Below are 26,659 nucleotides of genomic sequence, written 5' to 3'. Positions count from 1 at the left end.
TTCAGTAAAGGAGGCTCAAAGAGGCCAGGTGACTTGCTCAGCGTCTCATTGTGGCTTTCCTAGGCCAACAATCTGACCTCAGTTTCTTATTCACATTTCAGCATGCTTTAAACAAAGCCACATGCATCACATCTTTAATATAGCACTCACACTTGTTGATTGGGAGTAGGAACATAGGCATTGCCTCTTCTTAGTTTAGTATTTACACATAAACATGGAGTACCAATGGAAAAGAATATGAATTAGAAAACATTCCTTATAAGCTCTTTTAGTGATTGATTATGATGTTTGGGTACAAAAATGTTATAAATAAGGAAATGTTATAAATAACAAAAATGTATGATGAATGTGCTTCTGCTACGACTCCCATTCTCTCTTCTCCTATGTTTTGGTTGCCACTTTGTAGCAGTGAAGAAACTGCACCCTAGAGTCAAATGACCTGTTTAAAATTCGACTTTTCTATTCTTTGTGTTGACTTTGGGGAAATCATTTAACTGCTATGTAGATTATAATAGTACCTCCTTTGTAAGGTAGTTAGTTGGAATAGTTCACGAAAGACGCCTATAGGTTTGATTAATGCTGATGGTCATGTTGTTGATGCAGATAGTAATAACAATGACATACACTCTTCTGGTTTCCCACTCATCCCACTGACCACTTGTTTTCAGTTCCTTTCGCTGATATCTAATCAGCCTGATGTCTTAATCTTGTTGCTTCTCAGAGATCACATTCTTTTCCCTCATTCCCTTCTCTGGTGAGCTCATTTAATCCCATGGCTTTTTGTACTGTCTTGGCCAAGTTTCTCCAGAGAACAGAACCAATATATTTGAGGAGATTACATATTATATGAAGAGGTTAATTATAGGAATTGGCTCATGCAGATATGGAGGCTGAGAAGTCACATAATCTGTTGTCTACAAACTAGAGAGCCAGGAAAGCTGATGGTGTGATTCAGTTCAAGTCCAAAGGCCTGAGAACCAGGGAAGCTGACAGTGTAACTCCTATTCCAAAGTTTAAGGCCTGAGACATGGAGTGGGGGGGGGGGGGTACTGATGTAAATCTTGGAATGATTCTTTTCCCCTAGTTTTCTTTTAATCCCCACATGCAATCCATCAGCAAATCCTTTCAGAATTTATTCAAAATGTATTCAGAAAATGATTGCTCTCACCCCTTCTACTGCTACCACCATTTCTCCCCGGGATCATGGAGGCAGTCTCCTCACTGGCTTTCATTATTGTTTCCCTTCAGTCTTTTCTCCATATATTAGCTGGAGTGATCCTTTAAAAGTTTAACACAAAGGACACATCATGTAATGCCCCTGCTCAAAATTCTCTCCTATTGCCCTGATTCACTCAAAGTAAGCCCGGAATTTTCTCAAGGTCCAAAAGGCTACCTCCAGGTACCTTTTTGCTCTAATATTTGCTACCTCTGCCTCTGCTGACTCTGTTGTAGCCACACTCCTTGCCTTAGAGTTGCTCAAACTCTCCAGACAAACTCCAGTCCCACTGCTCTTGCCATGGTTTGTTTCTCTGCTTGGAGCCATCTCCCCCAAGTGACTCGACCATCTCACTTCTCTGAAGAATCACTTTTTCAGTGAAATTCTCTTTAACAAATGAATGAGTCAATGATGTTCACTTTCATGAGATAGTTACATCTATTAAAAGAGTGTAAAATCATTTTTTCTTGCAGTAGTAGGCAGTCAGAAAGGTTCAGAGTAACTGATACCTCATCAAGCACTTAAAAATTTGCAAAGGTGGATGGGATCAATAGTGGTGATCAAATTGTTCTGCATTTATACCATCACCACATACGTTTTTATTTCTATCAGAAGTGCCATTACTTGAGAAATTAAAACGAAAGCAGATGCTCAACTGTCAATGGTCAAACTCTAAGCAAATTAAGTTCTCTATCAGCTGCCTATAAAGCATTTGATTCCATGTTATCAATAGTATTTATTTTACGTTTCAGTTTGAAAGCAATATGCAGGAAGGGCTCTATCATTTTAACTCATGATTGTTATCTCATGTAAATAAAGTTAATAATTTAGATAAAATACAAGCATCAAACTAAGCATGAGTCACCTAACAGCATTGAAGAGTCTATGTTCCAGGAGAACACATACTCCAAAATGTAGTGGATAAAATGCCTGTTGTTCATATATAATGTAAGTGGTCTCCACATGTTGTTTCACTGTATATAGAATTAAAAAAATAGCGCTATCACTTGGGAACATAGAAGACCTTCAGGATGTTTCACTGAATAAAATAGTAATAAATAATTTTGGTTTTATGTATAATTATATTTTGCATGCTTTCAAGATAAGTCTATTCATGAGGCATTTTCACTGTGAATGATAATATTGGATAAATCTTCAAACTGTCTTTTATAGAAAAGGTTGAAAGAAAAACTTGAACAATATTTAGCAGTGTTACTACATATTAATTGACAATTCAGATGTTATTTTTGTTTATATACCTCTAATGATGAACTTTTTGACCTTTATCTTTATAACTCAGCCACATGATTTTAGGAAAACTACAAAGGCAAGGATTATTTTGTCAAAATAAAAAGTATTTAAGAAGATAGTCCATTAGTTTAAAGAAAATAATGGTTTTTCTTTGTAGTCTATTTATTTTATTTTGGGTATAAAGCACCTTGGAGGTCATCATAATCCTAGGTGATGAGGGTAAGGAGTTCTATAAGAATAAAGAACAAGACAGAAGTTTACTTATTCAATAGGGCATGAAGAGATTAGTCCTTACTATAGAGTAGAACCCCAGTTATTCCATCAAGGTGACAGATGACAGGACCTTGGTGTTTGGGACTGGCTCTGTCCAATTAATACCAGGAGCATTTCTAAATTGATCCTAGAAAAATGTACCGGGAGAGGGATAACACTGAAGTCTGGTGAGGATGAGGAGAGTCTGGAGAATATGGTAAGCATCTCCCTCACAAAACAACTTAGAATCTGGAATTTCTTAAGAGACACAAAAGGTCAAATTAAGCAATCAACTAATTTGTCTTCTTACCTATAAAATTTATGTATGATTAACAAGTTTTTATTTTAATTTTTAATAGTCTCAATTATGTAAGAATACTTTTTCACTATCAAAAAATTAGCAAATGAAGAGAAAGAAAATATAACTTTCCCTTTCCAATGTTACAATTTTGTTGCATATAATCTCAGTTATTTTCTTTGCATGTATATTTATATCCCCAGCCTTTTAACAATAGAGTCCAAGTCTTAGTCTTTGGATCTTTTTTATTTTCTATCTGCAGTTGCTTCCTTGATAGCCTTACTCAATCACAAAAGCTTTCACCTTCCATATGCAAATAGCTTTCAAATGTATATCTTTATCTAGGTCTTTACTATAAACTCCAGGCATGTATATATGTATCTATATATCTATAATCCATATTTATCTATGTATGTATGTGTGTATGTATGTATTTATTACCTTTTGTATATCTCTACTGAGCTGTTTCACAGTCTTCCTCATCAAACTTAATATAATTATATTCTTGAAATTTCTCTTCCCCTAAAGTTGGGAGCTATCCTTGACACCTCTTACTCTCTCACACTCTTCATATAGTCCATCAGCACAACTTCTTGGCTCAAATTTTAAAATATATCCATAATCTGTTAATTTCTCACTTCCTCCACTGGCACCATCTTGAGTCAACCACAGTCATTTCTCCCCTAGGTTATTATAATTGCCTCCTGATTCGACTGTCTGCTTCCACACTAGTTTCTTTTTCAGGGTGCACCTATATGACCCATGCATATAACTCTTGCCCTCATCATTTTTTACTGTCTTTTGGATTTATCTAATTTAGAAAATCTGTCTCTATTTCTAGATGTAAGGATCCTGAGGACAGGAACCCATGTCTTACTCAGCTGTGTCTCTCTAAAGCTGGCATATAGTAGGTGCTCAGTAAGTGCAAGTAGAATTAAACATAGACATGTGATCAAGAAGAATGAATGTAAAGTGTGGATTTGGACTTGAGAAAGTTGATGAGTTGGCGTTTACAATGATGGCAGAACTGGGGTGTGAAGATATAAATGGTATGAAAGGCTGTTCTGAATGCTGATGACATCAGGGGGTTTTATATGGTAGCTGTTAGATGTAGAATGAAAAGGTATTTATGCTTCAGAGGCTCAAAATGTCAGAATTCCCATGAGCCAATTTAAGCTAGTGAGAATTACAAGGGAAGAAAGAAAAATATAAATTATCTTATGAACGTCTAACTCATAGGCATGAAGTTAAATATGTTTATCTCATTAAATCCACCAGTGAGTTTTAAGGTAGGTAAGGTTGAGGAAAATGAGACCCAGAAGGGTAAAATGCCTTGCCCAGTGTCCACAGATAATAAAAGGTAGAACTTAAATGAAAACATCTGTTTATCTGAATTCAAAACCCATGTTGTTTCCACTCTGCTCTTACTATGCCCTTAGGGGAGAACTAACTGAAGCAGATGATGAAATATTTTATCAAATGGGAGACTGAGCTAAAGGAAGATTTGGTTGAAAAATTGAGCCATTTAAGTAAAAAGAGCTAATTATGTTGCAGGAACAGAAAACTTAATTCAAACAACTTTAAAAATAATATTGCCTCTCCTAACTGAATAGCCCAGGGACTAACTTTAGAGACATCTTTTTTCAAGTCTTAAATAATGTCAGCAAGGTATGGTTTCTCTTGCTATTTCCTGATTCTGCTTCCTCCTGCATTCTACTGTCAGGGATGTTCTCCTGTTTTCATTACAAGATAATCACTAGCAGCTCTTGAGGTTGTAGTCATTTTTCTGTAATCATGTGCATTGAAACAGAATGCCTTCTTTGAATAGTTTCTGCAGAAGAAAAGGGCATTCCCTCCCCTCAAAATGCTGCAAACTCTCACCAGCTCAGATTAGATTGCATGCATATCCCTGAAGCAGTTCCTGTGGCTAGAGGTAGAATACACATTGTTTTAACCCTTTCCTTGAAGGAACCGTGGATCATTTTCCACAAATTCACAAGACTGAACATGTGGGAGGGTTTAGTTCTCTGTTGGCATGAGGAGAGTTGCTGTGGGGTAGATGGTGGGGAATAGATGATAAAGAGTCAACCAGAAACAGATACTTCCTCTGGAGTAGATAATTCCTGCATTAATTTACTCGTGCAGCAAACATGTATTGACCACAAAATGTGTTAGACACTATCTTAGGGGTTGATTATATATGGCCCCAAACAGCACTTACCCTCGCAGAGCTCACAACCTACTATAGGAGATTGATGGACTAGCAGCTACAATGCAGCATAATGGATGTTAGTGTAACAACCACCTGGGAGCAACAAGGAGTCATCTACAAGGAGTGACCAGGGTAGAGAGCAGACAAGGAAAGATTTCTGGGAAAGATGCTTCTGAGCTGAGAGTTTAAGGCCCAGTAGAATTTAAACAGGTGAATAAGGGTGTTGCAGTTAAAAAAAAGCAGCATGTACAAAGTCACACAGGCAAAATACTAGTGCATGAGCTAATTGCAAGTAGCAATTTTATAAAGAATCTGTTCAAGAGCTTTTTTGTAAAATGTTCTTATGAATGTGAGAGTAAAATTAGATGAGTCAGTAGCTGGTTGTTCAAGTAGTGAATTGTGGTTGGCAATGAATTACATTTTGAGTAGTAATTTTTTTTACCCTTTACAGCTTGTGAGTGTGTGACTATTTTCTTAGGCATAGAGCCTAGTTACTTTGCAGGGAGAGTCGGATGGGGAAAAAAGGACAGAATGGGATGGGATCGCTTTTTCCTAATTTCAGTCCAGTTATTTTGGAAGTAAAAATTCCAAATGAACTTTTATGGAGAACAATCATGTTCAGATCCAAACAGGTAATGCTTAGGAAAACATATCCACTGTTGATTCTCATTTCCAGGGTGTTCCCTAATGAAATCATTTACTTTTCAACAAGAGAAACAAGTAGGTGTAAGGTCGTGTAAGAGCTTTTCAGAGAATTGAGGCACCCATTCAACTCGAAACAATATTTTACTTTTGATTAAAAAACACACACAAAACGCAAAAAAAACAAGTCAATAGGTTTTTCACTGATAGTATCATACTTGGGCCAAATTACAAATAGGGATAAAAATAAAACTTTGGAAATCTCAAAATGAAAAACAATTTGATAATTCATAATAAAGAATATTTTGTGTTCAAAAATAATTACTTTTCTTCCTATGCTTGACATTGGGACTATTAGTTTAAGAAATCCTCTGGGATAATAGGCCTTGCTAAACCATTTCATGGACAAACACTCTCCTGGTTAAGAAAATAAAGAGAAAAGCAAGGCAAACAATATTTGCAGGGATGATCTCATCCTCATGGATCCTCTGGTAGACTTCTGGAGGAGGGAGTTCTCTTTGTCCATAAGATGCCACTTTGATGTGACTATCTGTCTAGCCATGGTCTGGCCTGATTCTGAGAAGCACAGCTGGGGACATTTGGAAAATGTTTAGGAGGAACCTGCTGAATTCTGCGCTGGCAAATCCCTAAGAGTTCTGAAAATGATGATGATTGGGTATTTTTTACTGAATATTATTTTATCACTAAAAAAAGTTTCAGTTTATATTTTTCCTTAAATGGAATTGAAGATGTGAGGAAGGTAAATGACCATGTGGAATTCAGAGAGAAAAAGAAAAAGAAGAAGTCAGAATTTTATGCAGTAAAAGCATCAAGAATTATTAATAAGTTTAGTTGAATGCTATTTTTATAATTGGTACTCTCTTGAAATTTTTTTCATTTTGAATCCAATGTCAATAGAGGGAAACTGAATCATTCTTGAGGATGGGGAAATTGAGGTATAAAATAGTTAGGTTACTAGTCACATACAAAATTCAAACTTTCACAAAAACAAAATGATAGTTTGAAAGTTTGTAGTCAGATCTCATATCAATGCTCCATGAGTTTTTAACTGTGTGATATTAGGTAGGATTCCTAAACTTTGGATTGTATTTTCCTTATCTATAAAAGGAGAAAATAATAGCCACCTCCAAGAATAGTTAAGGGAATTTAAAAAAAATTGTAAATGTCAATGTATAATCAGTGTTAACCTGGAACTATAGGATTTGTTTTCTTAAAAATCAGATCCACGTATTAATTAAGAGCCCAGATGCAAAATATGTGCTGTTTTCCAGATGCAGATGTATCAATTTGCTTATTATGCTTATTGAAAGGTAATATTAATTCCACACATTGAGAACCTAGTCAATCAGAACTGTTTTGTCCCAGAGGATGAGGCCATTAGCAAGCAACATTGACTTTGTATTCAGTTTATTAAGTTTAATTATTTATTTTGAGAGAGAGAGAGAGAGAGTGAGAAAACAAGTGGGGAAGGGGCAGAGAGAGGGAGGCACAGAGGATCCATAGCGGGCTCTGTGCTGACAGCCAAGAGCCCAATGCGGGGCTCGAACTCAAGAACCATGAGATCATGACCTGAGCCGAGGTTGGACGCTCAACCAACTGAGCCACCCAGGTGCCTCTTGAATTTTTTTTAAAGCTCCAGCTTTGTGAGGCACACTGAACCCCAAGGCACCATAGCCAAAGTCTCCTAACTGCTTTATTGTTATCTAACAAGGATTTCAATCTTTCCTATAGTCAGTACTGTTTACCCCACATGAACTCAGCCAGTTCAGTATTTGTTGTTGTTATTCTGTCTCTTTTAATAAGATGAAAAACTTTCAATCATACTGCTTTCATATAGGTACAAATAAAAAAAATAACACATCAGCTTTTGCCTCAGACTCTCCATTGTTAAGAACCTAGTAAAGGCCATATAGCTAATTCAAGCAGAAAAATAACTTATTGAAGATATTAGGTAGATCCCAGAATATCTTGCAGAGACAGATTCAGACTTGGATGCAACCCAGCTGGGAACAACACCCATATTATACTACAGGGCTGGCCCCTTAGAGTCTCCATGGCTGGCACCAGGCACACAGTGCAGAAGCATCCCACTGACCCTCTCCCCATCAGTGCTGCTTTGTCAGAAGACAGTGGACCATGTGTCTGCTCCCACCATTGCTGGTGCAAAAATCCTGTGTGATGTCACCTTCTGCACTGCATCTGAATTGAAGATTTGCAAGGGTGATTTTGAATGTCAGAGCCAAGTCATATGCCTGTATCTGGCTACAAGGGAAACTGGAAAAGTGAGTACCTTGCATGGACTCAGAATATAAGAAATTCTCCAAATGTGAGAAGAATTTTAAGAAGCACTTGAGACCCAAAGCATTAAAAATATCCATAAAAAATGGTAAGTTTCCTCTTACCATTGAACCTTTATAAGTGTGCAGTTCGGTAGTGTTAAGTATAATAACATTGTTGTGTAACTAATCTCCAGGACTTTTCATCTGGCAAAACTGGAACTCTTTGCCAACTAAGAAATAACTCACTATTTCCCCCTCTTTCAAGTCGTTAGCAATGACCATTCTACTTCCTGTTTCTTTGAATTTAACTACTTCAAACTAATTTAAATGCTTTGAATTTAATTTAAGAGAGGTGGAATCTTACAATATTTGCCTTTTTGTGACTGGATTATTTCATTTACCATAATGTCGTCAAGGTTCATCCACATTGTACCATGTGCCAGAATTTTTTTTTTCCTTTTACGACTGAATACCATTCTACTTACCACATTTTTAAAACTGTTCACCTGTCAATGGGCATTTAGGCTGCTTCCACCTCTTGGCTATTGCGAATATTGCTGCTATGAACAGGGGTAAACAAATAGCTGTTAATAAATCTGGATGGAAAAGTAGACTGTTCTTTCTTAAAGGAGGAACATTAAAGGCATGTTGCAAAACTAGCAGACAAATGTGAAAACAGAAATTATTACTCATCTTTACAAACAACCTACTACACCAATTAAGTTAGAGATAAAAGAAAAAAAATACACCTAGATAGACTATAGTTGAATTCAATGACCAAGGAAGACAAAGAGGAAGGTATAAAAGTTTCTAGAGGACTTACAAAAGAATAAGAATTGACTGCATATCACATTTCTCAACAGTTAGAGAGCTGTAACACTGAAATAAATGTGCGTACAGCAAGGATATTCTGATGTCCTTTAAGGGCTTGGAAGTTTAACACACAAAGATCTCTTGAAGAATACTTTTGCATTAAAATGTCTTTCAATGAGAAGAAAATGAGAATCAATGCATATGGGGAATGAGACTGCAAATAATTAAGTAAAAATGTTTGTGGCTTTAGAAGGTAGATACTTCTTCCTATTATCTTCAAAAGAACCTATAGTATTAACAATACCAAGATCTGCTCCTGACTAGGAGGAATGGGTCAAAGAATTTTCCCATTTTTAATGTATTATTGCTTTCTTTCATTAAATCAAAAGGTAAAATGTTACATAAACTGCAATACATTTGTGTGTGTGTGTGTGTGTGCATGCGTGCGTGTGTATATGTGTGTGTACACTTCTAAAAATGAAGTAGAGTTCCAGTCTCACCCAGAACCACTTTATTGGTCTTTATTGAATGGCCATCATTAAAGCACCTCTATACTTTATCACATGAATTTAGCTACTCTGTGAAGTTTACAACTGAAGGAACTCAGCACCATAAAATGTTTTGGATAATAAGTGTTTGCTATCTTTGCCCTGTAAAAGCCAGCAACCCAATAGCTAGACTCCTGACATTAATTGTACCCTGTGCTAGTTAGTGGTCCAGCTCCCACTAAGAAAACAAGGTACAACAACTCCTGTTTTTATTAAACTGGCCTCATAAATATTCAGACTTATTGAATGTCATATGTGATCCCCGTTTTTATTAATATGTACTTATGTTAATTTTTATATGTTTGACCAGTCCATTGCCAGGAAAAATATTTTTATGTAAGTATAACCATTTATGTTTGAAATCAGTGTATTTTCTTGCTTCATCATAAACTTTTCTCACAGCTGTTTGCTAACTAATATTTCTCCCCAGGCTGAGTTGCTGCAGCTACTAAAAGTGTTCCAAAAGGATCGTAAATTATAGAGCCTATGCAAACAATGTTAGATACACTTTGTATTTCATTCTAGATTCAAGTCAAATAAACTACATTTATTTTAGCAATAAATGTAGAGCTACAAAAAATAGAAAAATGCTATGTATAAGGGAATGTTTAGTTTTATGTGTAAATTTCATATTACATTATTGAATGCATTCATTTAATATTAATATATTAAATATTAATTTAATATCCCATATTAACTTAATAAACATTAAACCACAAAATCTACTTCACTTTTATTTTTTTTACCTGGAAAGAGCAAATTAAATTTCTTGTTTTTAATTTGGCTAACCGTTAACATCGTCATTGGATGTCATTGCAGAGGGATAATGGTGAAACTTAGCTATTGTAAAACATAATTGTCTTAAGCAGAGAAAAATTTAATTTGTAAAACTTCATGCCACTTTTTATAATATCCTGAAAAAACACTTCAACCATTTGTTATGAAAATTTAATGTAAACAAAGGATACTCCTTTGAATTGACAGGAATAGATTATAGACATCATGATGAAGAGTGTTGTGTACATATTTGTAGCATCAATGTCATAGTTTGGGTGAGGTTAATCTTCAGTAGGAGCCAAACTCTAGTGTTAAAGAGAAAGTGGTGACTAGGTAGTGAGTAGATAGCATTAGCTCTGTTACCTGTTGTCAAACATAATAAATGTTTAAACCCTAAAGCAGAAAGTTTTCCTGTTTTAATTTCCTGTTTGTCTCTGAAAAAAAAAAATCTGTGGTCAAGAAGATTCAGTAGTGCACCTGTAATAGCAGTGCAAATGTTATCAGGTTCTCTGTTGGAATTTAAAAGCCTGGAAAATTAGTCTATATTTTAACCATCAGTCATGTTACCTTTTTAGATAACAGAGCTCTGCATGTGACATCTCCTATCATACAGGACTTTTGATACACAGGTAAGTACTTGTTGCATTGAATTGAAATCAATTAAACAGTCATTTATTGGGAGACTACTTTTTATCTAGATATATGTCTGATACTATGAGACTCTCATCTATTTACATAAATTGATGTCATATACTTTTATTTAAGATCTTTTTATTTTACAGTTTTAGATTTACAGAGCCATTATAAATATAATAGATTTCTCATATACTCCACATCCACTTTCCTCTGTTATTAATATTAATATCAGTATAGTACATTTGTCACAACTAAGGAACCAATATCAACATTTTCTTATCAATAAAGTCCACACTTTACTAGATTTCCTTAGTCTTACCTAATTTTCTTTTTCTGTTCCTGGATGACATTCAGGATACCACATTACATTTAGTCATCTGGTCTCCATAGGCTCCTCTTGTCTATGACCGTTTCTTACACTTCCTTTGCTTTGATGACCTTGACAATTTTAAGGAGTACTGGGTATATATTTTGTAGAATTTTCTTCTATTGGAATTAATCTGATGTTTTCCCCACAATTGCCCTGGGTTATGAAATATTGGGAGGAAGAGGTAAAGTGTCATTTTCATCATGTCATATCAAGGGTGCATACTATCAACATGAGTTATCACTATTGATGTTAGCCTTGATCACCTAAGGTAGTGTTTGTCAGATTTATCTCTACTTTAAAATAGTTATTTTTCTCTTTAATCATTCTACAATTATATATCATACTTCCCTGAAGGACATCACTATATGCAGCCCCCAGTGACTTAAAATGTGGGGAACAAAGCTTCAGCTCTTTGAAGTGAATTATCTACATAAATTATTTGGAGGATCTCATATATCTTTCAACAGTGTTTTCCAATTTCTCTCTCATCTATAAAGAAAAAAAAAGAATAAAAAACTATGGATTCCATTTTCTTTTTTTTTTCTTTTTTCAATTTTTTTAACATTTATTTTTGAGAGAGAGAGAGAGAGAGTGTGTGTGTGTGTGTGTGTGTGTGAGTGGGGGAGGGACAGAGAGAGAGGGGGGCACAGAATCTGGAGCTGGTTCCAGGCTCCAAGCTGTCAGCATAGAGCCCGATGGGGGGGCTCAGATTTGTGAACCGTGAGATCATGACCTGAGATGAAGTTGGACACTTAACTCACTGAGCCACCCAGGCACCCCGGATTCCATTTTCATTGAACAGATTTGAAACTAGAAATTGCTGTTGTCCTTCGATAAAAGAAGCTGATGTTTAATTGTAGAGGTAAGAAAAAAAAATGATAAGCTAGAAATAGCATTCCCAAATGAGATTATGATAAATTTTTTTAAAATTGTCTAAATAAGGGGCACCTGGGTGGTTCAGTCAGTTAAGCATACAACTTCAGGTCAGGTCAAGATCCCTAGTTTGTGAGTTTGAGCCCCACGGCAGCTCACTGCTGTCAGCACAGAGCCTGCTTCAGATCTTCTGTGTCCCTCTCTCTCTACCCTTACCCCCAACTCCTGCATGCTCTCTCTCTCTCTCAAAAATAAATAGACATTTGAAAATACAATACAATAAGATAAAATTGTCTAAATAAAATGTGAAATTAAAAAATCAGCTGAATGCTAACTACTAGGTATTGACTCAAGCTGTGTTAGGAAATGTGAGACCACAATAAAAATAAATAAACAATAAATAAAGTAAAAAAAACAGCACTTGAGGTTTAAAGATGAGAAGGAATAGTTTATGGAAATTTTGCTTTAAAATGGTGTTGATAAGTAACCCTGATGGTGTTTCTTTTAAGCCCTCAGTAAAATACTTTCAAAGAATCAAAACACATGACAGACATTTTATGAGCACAAAATAATAGTTAACTTATTTCCAGTGCCTGCATGTTGATCTTCCTACATGGATATGTATATAGATAGAACTGGCTTGTGAAAACTTTACTAGAGCATTGCTTCATGTGACAGAGGATGCCTGGGAAACTTCAGTAAACCCTTTATACCTTCTAGACATTGTTTAGAGTCAGAAACTTAAGGTGTGAGCAGCTGTCCTTCTACCCTGATCTTTCCTCATCTTAAGGCAGCTAGAACTTGGTGGCTCACATTTCTTCTTCATCTTCTTCACGTAATCCTTCACAGATAGTAATTTCCAAGAACCAATTGGATATTAAACACTCCATGTGTGAGGAAGTCTCAGCCCTTGCATGTTGCTGTTTAGTAAGTAAACCATATTGGTGGGGTTTGTAACCTAGAAAAGTCTCTGAAGGAATGCTTAATGAAAATTACAGCTTCCACGGACTGCACTGATTTAGGATATCAGTAACCAGGCTTTTGGGTCAGAAAAGCATGTTACTTCAATGGGGTAGAACTGCCAGGAAAAAAGGGGAATTTGAGTAGGAGCTATGGACCTTCACTTACCTCCCAACTAATCATATATCAGGGTAGGTAAAAATGTACAGGTACACATTTAGGAATTATGCAAAAATCTCACAATGTCAGAACACACTATATATTAACAAAGTAAATCTACAGTCAAAATAGTCTGAATTTACCATATTTGAACAGGTGAAAACATAAATACATGAAACCTGGTAGCTTAGTGGTGAAGGCATGGACAAGGATAAAGAATTAGTGAAGGAAGATAGACTAAAAACTACATGTTAGGATAAAAAAAAGTTCAAGAAATTTTTGAAATCCTCAAAAAATTGTAAAGTATTAGGAACCAGGAACAGCTCCAAAAAGAGGAAAAACTTGGATGAAAATAAAAGATAAGGTGAGACACAACAGAGTGAGTTGGAAAGTCCTAGTAAAGGAAATGGACTAAGGGGCCACATAACATGGCCCTAGGAATAGATTGCCTGGGTTTGAAATCTGGCCCTTTGGCTTTTTTATGTTATCCATATTTTACATACCTCTTCTACAAAATGAGGATAACAATAATATTTAATTCACTTGGACTGTTTTAGAATTTGTGTAAGATAATTTATTTATAAATGCCTAGTGCAGGGGCGCCTGGGTGGCTCAATCTGTGAAGCATACAACTTCAGCTCAGGTCATGTTCTCACAGTCTGTGAGTTCCAGCCCTGTGTCGGGCTGTCCGCTGACAGCTCAGAGCCTAGAGCCTGATTCAGATTCTGTGTCTCCCTCTCTTTCTGCCCCTCCCCCCTCACGCTCTGTCTCTCTCTGTCTCTAAAAAATGAGTAAACCTTAAATTTTTTTTTAAAAATGCCCAGCACCTTAAAAATATTTGATAAAAACTAGGCCTAACAGTTGGAAAGGATTGCAAAAGATCTAAAAATGCAATATAAGGAACACAGGCAGAAAATTAAGTATTTTCTGTGAAAATAAAAGTAACCAAAAATGTGGAAGACAACCTTCATAACCTTGGAGCAGACAATGATTTCTTAAGAAGAAAAAAGTATTAGCTATAGAAGAACAATTTGATAACTCAGATTTCACAAAAACTAAAAATTTATACTCTTTAAAAGATTCTATTAAAGTAAATAAAAAGGCAAACCAAAGGCTGGGAGAAAGTCTATGCAATCCATATATTTGACAGAGAATTTGTGTCTAGAATTTATAAATAACTCTTAAAAGAATAAGGCCAAAACATCCCAATAAAAATGGGCAAAATATTTGAATAGACACTTCATAAAACAATATATGTGAATGGGCAGTAAACATATGAAAAGTTGCTCAATATAACTAATCACCAGGGAATTCAAGTTAAATCATAATGGATACCATGATATACTTACTTACTAGAATGACTGAAATTTTATTTTTTATTTTATTTTATTTTAATTTATTTTGTCTAAAACATTTTTTAATGCTTATTTATTTTTGAGAGAGAGACAGAGAGAGAGTGTGTGAGAGGAGGAGGAACAGAGAGAGAGGGAAAGAGACAGCAGCTGAAGCAGCTGTGTCAGCACAGAGCCCAATGCAGGGCCCAAACTCACCAACCGCCAGATGATGACCTGAGCCAAAGTTGGACGTTTAACTGACTGAGCCACCCAGGCACCCCTGGAATGACTCAAATTTTAAAAAGTAACACAAAACAAACTATCGTACTGAACAAGTAGAATTCTTTCATGTTGCTGGCAGCAATGTAGACGGTATGGCCCTTTTGGAAACATTTAACCAGTTTCTTGTAAAGTTAAACATTCAGTTACCACATAACCAAGTAATCCCACTTTAATGTATTTATGCCAAAGAAATGAAAACGTACATCAACACAAAGGCTTGCACATGAATGTTTAATAGTTTTATTTATAATCACTTCAAAATGGAAACAACCCAAGTGCTTATCATCAAGTTAATTGTTAAACAAATTGTGGTGTGTTCATATAATGGAATGTTACGTGGCTGAAAATAGGAACGAACTTCTAATGTATACAACTAGGTGAATCTCAGAAACATGCCGAATGAGAGAAGGCAGGAATAAAGGCGTTCATACTACTATGTTATTCCATTTATATGAAATTTTGGAACAGGTGAAACTAATCTGTAGTGACCCAAAGCAGAGGAGTGGTTGACTGGGGCCAGAGGAGGGGCAGGGTTGACTGCAGATCTTTTGGAGTAATATCCTGATCGTGATGGTGGGGATGTCTTGATGGTTGTCAAAACTCATCTACTTAAGACTGGCGCTATTATTTGATATAAATGTTGCTTTCAGAAGAAAGGTTGAAAATGTTTTTAAAATGTCATTTGTGGACAGCACCGTATAAAGTTAAATATTTCATAAGGAGTTTCTCTAATATGCCAGGACTTAACATAAATATAGCACACATTTTATTTTCCTAAAAAATAAGAAGTTTTTGAGGAAAAACTCTTATTACTAAAAAAGAAAGCAAAATTGAAGTCTCGAGGGCTGTGCAAACAGGCATCTGATGAAGAAGCCCAGAAGTCACCGGAGGCTGTGGAAGTTAGCAACCCACACATAATCATTAAGCACGTCTGTTATGATCATAATGAAGAAGTGAGTCCTGATGGTTGTATTTCTGATGTGAAACGCCCTGACACTCTTTAAAAAAAAATAGAGATCTCTGACTGTCAAGAGCTGGGCTGTTACCTTTAGACACTCTATGGCCAGACATGTTGCACTTGACTTCTGTTAGATACCGGTTAAGTCACTTCCATGTAAAATATCTCTGTACTTTACAAGGTGTTTGAGAGGCTAAAATAAAGTGAAAAACTAGATGAAATGTAGCCTATACCTGGTTTTGCTCGCTGACACCAATCACTTGTACAAAAGTACATACGAATGTCCAAAATGACAATGGCATATTATGTAAAACCAATAATTCAATAATTTATAATTAACCCACATATAATTATAGAGAAGACCAAAAAGTGGATGAGTGCATGGGTAGAAACTATGTGTAGAGTACAGGTGGATTACATTTTCATCTTAAATAGAAAGGACACTAATTTATCAGATCATGCCTCTAATAAGATCTTAGAGGCTTTATAATCTTTAAAACATAACTGGTTGTTAGGTTTTAAATCTGAAATCTAGTAGAATTAGAAATGGCACACATATAATCCAAAACTCTGTAGAAAATAAAAGCTTAAGCAACATAACCCAAATAGAAAAAGGCAGATTAAAAGGAAATACAGAAGCACATAGAACAAAAAGAGCAAAATAGGATGAAATTTTTAAGAACAAATATATTAGATGAAGCAGAAGTTAAATTCTCCAATCATATCTCCATGTAAATGTGTGCAATGTAACCAGACAAGTGCTTTGATTTGAGAAGTAGCTGATTTGTTTATTCTTTGCTATTCCATCTTAGAAAATGCAGATTAATAAAATAGATATTATATCTGGAAATAAGAGTAAATGGCAAAGAGTGAGAGAGAAGAGAAAAGAAGGGATACAGTTTATCTACAAAGTCTGTAAGGATGTCTGTGATGAGTTGGGTCTAACTTTCTTGATGAATAGCCCCATTGCTCTAGCAGCCTTCCTTCTGTGTGAGGAAAGATCCAAGTAGAGTGAGTATGCCTGTTCAGTCCTCTTCTTATCCTTCTGTTCATTACCAGAACTTCAGCGTACTTCTGTGTGTAACTTATTATGAGGGGGCATTTTTGTCTATCTGTGGAAGAAGAGGGTATAGCTTCTCCAAACCAAAAAGGGCCATCACTGATCCTGTAGCAGTTTCTAATTATAGGAAACACACCACAGACATCCTCCTATGCACTGAGGAAGGTAATAAAGAATGTATTGGGCATCACCCTGCCCTCTAACAGTTTACAAACTTGGTTGGTGAGATAGCAGTCGACATGTATAAAACAAACACGTGTATGGGGAAAAACCTAAATTAATAAAATACTTATCAATACATGTTTGGAAAGGGAGAAATCAGTGTAGGCTGCCATCCTTAGAATTTCTTCATGGAAACAGAACGCTTTGAAAGTGATCATGGAGGATAAATGGACTCCAGGAAGTAGATGAGTGAGAAGCTCAGAGAGGCTGTGAAGGTGTGACAGAGAAAAGACAGAGTTCAGGGAATGAAATGTGGACAAATCTACAAGAAATACTCTGTTGCAAACCCAGGGAAACCTTAGCATATCTTTACTGCAGTGCCACATGGTTCGTGGTGATGTGAGTAGACTGTATGTGTGAACATATGTAAAATATAGATCTTGAGATTAGTAGTTTTTAATAAGTTGTATCCACTGGCAACACTATCTCTCTGACCATGGCTGTTAGCTAAGAAAAAGGAGGGTTAAGATTAATATACAATGTGTAACTTTGAGTAACTCTATAATGGTTGTTTCACCAATACTAACCAACTTGCATTGCACAAAAAGAACAGAGTTTTGTGGACATAAGCGAAATTCCAAATAAAATATGCATGCTGTAAACTGATGATCTAGGAACTATGGAGACATTTTTATGAATTTAATAAATCATAAGTAGAGAGCTACATACAGGTTTGGATCACTCAGAAGTAGATTTTTTAAAATCTGTCTTAGTTGTAACAAGAATTTCTTAGCTCTTAATTCCTCGTGTGTGAGTTTTGAAGTCTCCCAGAGGCTCTTTACAATTGGAGGACCCATAAAAATAAATGGATGGAAGCTCTCTCAGATCACAAGAATTCTGCCTTGAAATAAAATGCCATTCTTTCAGCACACGTCTGAGGAACAAGTGAACCTGGCCACATTTTTAATGTTCCGACCATCTTAAATTAATTTTCTACTGTGCCAGGCTAAGAAAAATCCAATACATATTTCATATAACTTTGTATATTTTAAGAAAATTTTCATCCATGTGCTTTTAATTCATTTACATTTACATCATCAAATATTAGTTTTATGAGCTTTTTGATGTACCACCAACTTTACCTACCTTCTCAGTAAGGTATGTTTCAGTACTTTTTCCTTTTAGGAACAGGGAGACTTGTTTTGCCAAAGACAAATGAACTCAAGTATACAAAGGTTTAAATTTGATCTGTAACTTGAAGTTCATGTAATTTGCATATCTAGAATTACCCCCCTTCCCTATACCCACTCAACTAAAATAACCAGATTCTCAAGATATTCCTGCCAGGTACTAAGAAACCAAAGGTTTTTGGCAATGACCACTGAATAAAAACTCCAGAAAAAAAAATGTGGAGCTTTTCAAAAACACTGACAAAAGCTTGACTGAAAATGGAATTTCCCTCCAGTATTTATAAGTTGTCTGAGTATGATGATGTCTAGGCAAATTATGGAGGCTAACATCATCCTCTGAATTGTTAAAGAAATTTCATTAAGGAAATTTCATCAGCTAATTCTAGATTTCCTGAGTATATCAGAATGGGATCTTCCTGGGAATTATCTGATGTATGTCCTGATTTAGGGCCATCAGGCTCTATTTCTTTGAAGTGACTTACTTATTCCATTGATTGCCTGTTGAGTAAAGCAGAGTACTTTATTTTTTGAGGCTGAAAAATTCATTCTATAGAATTCAAGAAAAAAATTTCCAAATCTGCTTGTGTCTCCTGGGATTTTATCAACAAATCTAAGTTGATCTTCTTCATTATGTTTGTGGTTTCATTCACTTTAATCTTAACCCTTTTGGTCTGTTTCTGTATAGTGAACAAATTCAGAAGTAATTGAGCATGTGAACATATGGAAAGAAAGAGAAACAACTGGGTGTTATTTTAATTTTGAAAAAAAAAGGATTTTGAACAAGTTTCTGTGCCAAAGTTTTTTGCCAAATGTTGTTTAAAGTGATGTATAAAGGGACTGGGGGAAATCTTTAGTGATGACTGGGGGAAATGTTTTAGTAATAAAAAAAAAAAGTAGAGGTAAAATGTAGCTTTTCTGATGGCAAGCTACATGATGCAATACCTCTATGGAAAGAATGTATTAAGTTCCTTGTTTTTAATTGGGGACAAGAAGATCTTATGTTTGAAAAGACATGCATCCCTTCTGTGTAAACAAGAGCAGAGCAGAAGTTTGAGAAGCATATGTAAGTATAAGAGAATTTAGGAATAAATCATTGTGTATTAGTTATCCAGCATGTAATGATCTAGGAATCTATAAGTCATGTGTACTAGACTACTTTCTGAAGGTGCTGGCTATGTACTGAAGGAGCAGCGGATAACCAAAAAACATCAGAAACCAAAGAAAAAACGTTAACCTTCCTCTCACTCCCTTTCTGCCTTACCCCCATACCAGCAAATTAATGATTTTAATATATATTGAGTGCCTACTATGTGAAAGGAAGTCTTCTAAGATTTTGTGGATGTCATTTGTTGCAAATTTTTGACAAAACATGCTATTATTACTATTTCACAAGGAAACTGAGACACAGGGGTGTTAATTAGCGTGTTCATGAGGACACAGCCAGTAACTGATAAAGGCAGGATCTAAACTTGGACAGTCAGACTCTAGAACATGTCTTTTAGACACTTATCAGTATAGCCTCTGAATGGTCCATGCCCATAACAAGGGTTGATATGAGACATTTTCCTCAAAAATTACAGAGATATTAACATAGCTAGAAGATGTTCTTGAGAAGAAACATCTGAGAGATAAAATATTTCAAATGGAAACAATCAGGTTCCTCCAAGAAGAATTCCAGAGAACAGAATGAAGTATAGAAGAAGCTAGAGAGGTCAGACTCTGTATTTATAAATTCAGTGGTTCCACCAGAATGTTACCTTTCTTACGAGACTGGCACATGTTGGGTTGAGTCAAGCTGGGCCCAGGCCAATTCCAACTTGTTTGTTTGTTTGTAGCTACTAATGTATAGGAAGTGAGACATTTATGTGAATATTTGTTAGGGATATTCACTGTTGTTTTACCTACTATAACAAGAAGTGTAAAGGATATAAGAAAAGGATAATATAATCATATTTTTTGGGAGTTAGCTCAGTAGTTAAATGAGTAATAAAATATTACTGTTGTGTATGCTTCACATTGTGAAGAAGATTCAGTGAAGGGATGTAAATGTCCCTCTAAAGTTAAATCAATCCATTGTTTGTTGTTTTTTGTGTCAGTATTCATTCATAACAGCTGGGGTAGTTGATGCAGGGTCATTCTGAGACAAAATTTTCAGGTGCGCCTGGGTGGCTCAGTCAGTTAAGGGTCTGTTGATTTCGGCTCAGGTCATGATCTCATAGTTTGTGAAATCGAGGCCCCCGTCAGGCTCTGTGCTGACAGTGCAGAGCCTGCTTGGGATTCTCTCTCTCTCTCTCTCTCTCTCTCTCTCTCTCTCTCTCTCTCTCTCTCTCTCCCTCTCTCTCTCTCTCTCTTTCTCTGCCCCTCCCCTGCTCTCTCTCTCTCTTAAAATAAATAAACTTTAAAACTTTAAAAAAATTTTTTCAGGAGAAAACGTGTCTTTTATTCTGACTAGTGTGGAGTTTCTAAGATTGTTATTCAGGAATTCTCTCCCCCTTCCCTTTCTCCTATGTATCTTCCAAAATACCCCAAAAGTAAAATTTATTTGACCCCTCACTTATTTTATTATGCCAAAATGTACAAGAATCACACACACACACACTGATACCACTCTATTTTTTCATGTCTTTTTTTAATCTTCTGAGAGTCCATATATTTTTCCATGAAAATAAAATTATTGTCGGAAAATTTATATATTAAAAATCTCAATTACCTTCTAGTGCTTTAGTAATTTAGAGTTAAGTACTATTTCAATATCTATTACTAATGTTCTTATTGATACAAGATAATCCTATTTTATGTTGATTAACTGTGTTAAACTCGTAAGCATTATTAACACAGTTCTTATGACACTGTGGTGCCACTGTTTCACAGCATGGACACGTGCAGACTCTTTCACATTGCATGTGGTTTTGTTATATATTAGTGACCTTCAGCAGAATGAATTGCTTTGCCCCCCTCCGCTCTACTCCCCATTCAGCTTTCAGTTCCCTTAATTCCCTTTATGGCACTGGGCTATTTTCCTGGTAATCCCCTCAAGAGATATTTAAAATGTCATTTAGCCTATTTTTCTTTCCTTTTTTTTTTAAGTTTATTTATTTATTTGGGGGGGGGGCAGAGAGAGAGAGAGGTGGAGAGAAAGAGAATCCCAATCAAGCTCTGCACCGTGAGCACAGAGCCCTGTGCAGCAGGGCTCAAACCCACGAACAATGAGACCATGACCTGAGCCGAGAGCAAGATCCAGACACTCAACCAACTGAGCCACCCATTCACCCCATATTTGTCTTTTCCTACAGTGTTAAGTTTTTCTCTTTTATTAGAACAACCAAATTGGGAGGGAGGGGAGGACAGAGTTGTCAAGGACTCTGAAGATGTATGTGTCTGTGTGTGCATTAAATAATATACACATACATGTATATATATTATGTATGTATTAGTATATATATGTATATACTAGTATATACATATATAGCATATATAGTATATACTATATATTAGTATATATATGTATATGTATATTATTACATATACGTACATATACATATATATATTTACACCCTGGTCGTTGGTACATTGTTCAAAATGGTATAAATTGGGTTTTTTTGTGTTGCTTTTATACACCAATTATATTGTCAGGAACAGCCAAATTAAGCTTCCACGCTGAAAACAAGAACACTGAACAATTTGCTCTATGTGTGAAATTGAATTGACACTGAGGCTTAAAGGGAATAGCTTAATTCTTCCTGTTTGCACTTCAGGAAACTATAACTAGAGGAGAGAAAGGAATTCCACCTCCATCTCAAACAAAGCCCCACCTCTCAATGAAAAATAAAGTCCTAGGAGCAGGAGCAGGACCAGGTAATGGTTCTATTCTTGTCTTGAGCTTGAGTCAGTTTCAGTTTAAAACATTTGGTGCTTCTGTTGCACTCTGGAGAAAAGCACACATATATTTTGGCTCCAGTCAAAGAGGCATATGACCCCAAAAGAAGAAAACTAATATTTAACTGGTACATACCACATGTCAGGTACTGTACTTAGGCAATTTCGCAGCATACCACACCATCTCATGCTCAAGTCAGAGGAGATAGTTGCTTATTTTAGAGTTCTTTAACTAGCAGTGATCAAACGTTAGTTCTTTTAGGGAAACCTGCGTGGTTCAGTCTGTTAAGCTTCCAACTCTTGCTTGGGTCATGATCCCATGGTTCCTGGGATTGAGCCCCAAGTCTGGCTCGGCACTGGATGTAGAGCAGGTGTGGAGCTTGCTTAAGATTTTCTCTCTCTTCTCCCTCTGCTCTCCCCTTCTCTCTGAAAAACAAAGACAAAACAAAAACAAAATTAAGAAAATGCAATATAAACATATCATTTAGAAATGGCTAAGGGCGCTTAGGTGCCTCAGTCGGCTAAGTGATTGACTCTTGATTTCAGCTCAGATCATGATCTCTAGGTTTGCAAAATTGAGCCCTGCATCAAGCCCTTGGGATTCTCTCTGCCCTTACACCTCTCTCTCATTCTCTGACTCTCTCTCTCTCTTTCTCAGAATAAATAGTTTTTAAAAGTTAATTCTTGTAGTTTGGGTGCAGTCTTAGACATTTTATCCTAAATTTTGCCAAGTAGAATGCTTTAAGCCAGAATTTGAGAGACCCAAGATGTTCTATGACAAGGCAGAGGAGAGAATGTATTGGGAAACTGAGGTAGGGAGCTAGGTGCGATCAACTATGTTAGATAAATGCCATCAATTTATTTAGGGTCTAGAAAGCTTAACAAAATTGTTTATCATGGACTTAAAATGGACCTTGGTGGTCAGATAATTGTCTAACAATTTTACGGGTAAGGAATGTTAGCCCAAAGATGTTAAATAACTTTCTAAACAGCTACATCATGGAAGACACAGGAACCGTTTCGAACTCCAATTTACTATCTCTCATTTAAGTGTTATCTCTCTTTAGCCTCTTACAATGTGTTTATTAACACAATGGAGAAGTTCTTTTCTTCACCCATGCTTCAGCCATCTGCCTGATCAGCTTATTTGGGTTATGTGACACAATGCTACCTTTCTTTCTTTCCTATGAATGAATTTTCAGGTTGAAGCTGAAGGACAAAAAGCACTGACTTACTGACTTTCTAAAACACTCAGGATTCAGGTGAAAACAGGTTGTAAAAGAGACTTAATAGTCTGATTGAAAATTATTAGGAAGAGTAGGTGAGCTCTTTTGCCCTGCACTTTGCGCTGCATCCTGAAAGTGAAGAAAGACCTGATGGAATTTCATATTTGAGTTTAGAATCTTAGAGTAGAGAAGACTATGCCTCGTCTTTTTCAAATTGGATTCTCATTATTGACAGGTCTGCAACGGTGGCGGGAGTGTTTGGGGTCAGCAAAAATGTATCTTTTGAAAATATTTTTTTTAAGTTTTTCTGGAAAAATTCAACATTTTTTTATGGATAGCAAAAAGTATTTAGAGCACATCTTCTATGGTATATAAGATCATTAAGTTATGTCTCTACCCTCAAGGTATATAAAGATATCAAATAATAAACACATAATTCAGACAGTGCTATACTCAGCAGATGGAGGAGCTATGTCCCATGTGTTTACTTCACCTCTCTTTCCTGTTACTTCCATGGCTTTGTTCATGATATTTGTCTTCTCCTTCATGCAAAAATTTCAGCTGTTCTAAGGTCAATGCATTAGACTATAATTATCTACTCATCTTGTCATTAAATTCTATAAACTTTCTGATTATTCTTCTAATTTTCAAAGTCTTTGACACCTATTCCCAACTCATTAACACTTCACATGTTAACATTGTCCCAAGCGAAACCAAAAGCCACAAGATTGATTGTTCCACTTTTCTGGAAACCTTCATCTCCGTATCTCCAGGAACCTTCTTCTCTGCTCCTTTTTTTCCCCCCATCATCCACATAGTCACATCCTTAAACTTACCTTTGACATTATAATTCAGAGATCCATCTGAGTCCAGTTGAGCTGTGGATTCAATGATAACTCAAACACGTGTTCTATCACCACTTTGAGAGTTGAGAATTCTACCACTGAACCACCAATGCTTTGCTCTTTCACTACTTGGGGACTTTCATTCATCCTACTTCTGTCCACTACATTCCTCTCTACTGAGACTGGGCTGTCACTGACTAGTCTTTACAGTTCATATTCTAAACTCCTTTGCACATTCATAGAAGAATCCTGATAATTGCTTTTTCCTCTCCTGAAGAAAACTCACAAGTAGATATATTTCTATACAATCATGGTGATCAAACAAAGGAGATCTTAATGCTACTTAACAATGCCATACTCTGGTGCTTTTATTTTTAAGTCATATCTCATTAGTAATAATAACTGGTTTTAAAGGTCTGTAATTTTAAAGTTTTGACTCATTCTCTTTTTCTCGCTCTTTTTGGCAAAATATTTTCCCTTTCAGTGGAAAACACTCCCTTTTTAGCAGAGACCATCTTATGATGCAAAAAATTAGAAACCTTTGAAAGAAGCTCTATTAGGTTCTGAACCAAAATCACACATTTGTTTGTCTCAACTGATCTTCTGTTTTTCTTCTGACAAAAAGCCAGTTTTACCACCTGTGTTTGAATCCCATTCTTTTCTACCTTAGAGTTAGTGTTTCAGTTATTCCCTCATTTTTCTCAATTTTCAATATTTCTCTCATTTTGTCCCTTCAGTATTTAAAACTTCTTTAATCTTCATGATCATAAAAAGATCTTGCACTCAATTCAATATTCTCATTCATCTACTTCTTACCTTTTTCTTTCCATTTAATTTTGAGCCTCTAAACTGTGGCTGCTGCCATCTATTCTTTTTTTTTAATTTTTAAAATCTTTTTATTTATTTTTGATACAGAAAGAGACAGAACACGAGTCAGGGAGGGACAGAGAAAGAGGGAGACACAGAATCCGAAGCAGACTCCAGATTCTGAGCTTTCAGCACAGAGCCCGATGCGGAGTTCACACTCATGAAAGTGAGTTCATGACCTGAAGCAAAGTCAGATGCTCAACCAACTGAGCCACCCAGGCGCCCCTACTGCCATCCATTCTTGGTTGAAACTCCTCTCCATTGCTAAAACCAAAGGATATTGTCCCTGTCCTTACCTCACTTGACCTCTTGGTAGCATTGCACATGGTTGACCATTAAGTCATAAATTTCTGGAGGACAAGACTCGGATTTGAATTACCAGTACCTAGCACAATATCTGACACCAAGGAAGGTCTAGGACCAGATGATTTCATGGGTGAATTTTACAAAGCATTTAAAGAAGACCTAACATCAATACTTTTCAAACTCTTCCAAAATGTGAAAGAGGAGAGAACACTTCCAGACTCATTTTATAAGACCAGTGTTACCTTGATACCAAAACCAGAAGAAAACACCACAAGAAAAGAAGATGACAGGCCAATATATTTGATGAATGTAGATGCCATAATCCTTAATAAACTATTAGCAAACTGAGTTCAACAGTACATTAAAAGGATCATATAGTTTAACAATTTCAATTTGTTTAGGAAACATGCTTTTTAAAAATATTTATTTCTGGTAGAGTGCAAGAAGGGGAGGGGCAGAGAGAGGGAGACAGAGGGTGCCAAGTGGGTTCTGCACTGACAGGCTGACAGTAGCAAGCCCAACGTGGGCCTTGAACTCATGAACCGTGAGATCATGACCTGAGACAAAGTTAGATGCTCAAGTGACTGAACCACCCAGGTGCCCTTATGAATCATGCTTCTGATGTTGTATGTAAGAAATATTTGCTTAAACCAGTGTCTCAAAGGCTCTCTCCTATGTTTTCTTTGAGAAATTTTATAATTGTAAGTTTTACCTTTAGATCTAAGATCCATTTTGTGTTAGTTTTTGTTTTTGGTGCAAGGTATGGGTTGAAATTTTGTTGTTATTGTTGTTCACATATGGATAAAACAACTTTGTAAAAAGAGAACCAAGCTAGAAAATCACACTAAATGACTAAAAAGCCCCAATAAATAAGACTGTGGTATTTGCATGAAGATAGAAATGTAGATCAAATGAATAGGATATAGAACCCAGAAATCTCAAAATTATAAATGATATTAAGAAGTATTTCAGGGTAGCAAGAACAGAATGAGTATTTTGAAAAAGAGATGTCATTTAGTGTGGATTATTTCTATCTATCTATCTATCTATCTATCTATCTATCTATCTATATCTATCTATGCATCTATCATCTATCTATTTGGTGATTTGACAATTTTATATGTTATTCTGTGTTCACCACAAGTATAAGTACAATCTGTCTTACATCACTATTAAAGTATCATTGACGCTATTCTTTAGGTTCTGCCTTTTATTGCTGTGACTTACTCATTCCATAACTGGAGGC

The 26,659-nt window shown here is 35.9% G+C and overlaps 1 long non-coding RNA gene across 8 annotated transcripts in view; it reads left to right on the top strand.

The window, feature by feature from the left end:
• The window catches only part of LOC113598785 (uncharacterized), a 603,234-nt gene that overhangs the window by 247,799 nt on the left and 328,776 nt on the right, over nucleotides 1-26,659 (top strand). For all 8 annotated transcript variants that reach the window (XR_008298504.1, XR_008298505.1, XR_008298503.1 and 5 more), the window contains exon 3: nucleotides 10,885-10,938. This is a non-coding gene — a long non-coding RNA (uncharacterized LOC113598785). The remainder of the gene's footprint in view (nucleotides 1-10,884; nucleotides 10,939-26,659) is intronic.

This window comes from Acinonyx jubatus, chromosome B2 (genome assembly GCF_027475565.1).
Source record: "Acinonyx jubatus isolate Ajub_Pintada_27869175 chromosome B2, VMU_Ajub_asm_v1.0, whole genome shotgun sequence".
Taxonomy (NCBI): domain Eukaryota; kingdom Metazoa; phylum Chordata; class Mammalia; order Carnivora; family Felidae; genus Acinonyx; species Acinonyx jubatus.
The sequence above is the reverse complement of the archived record's forward strand: the minus strand, read 5'-3'. Positions and strand labels throughout refer to the sequence as shown.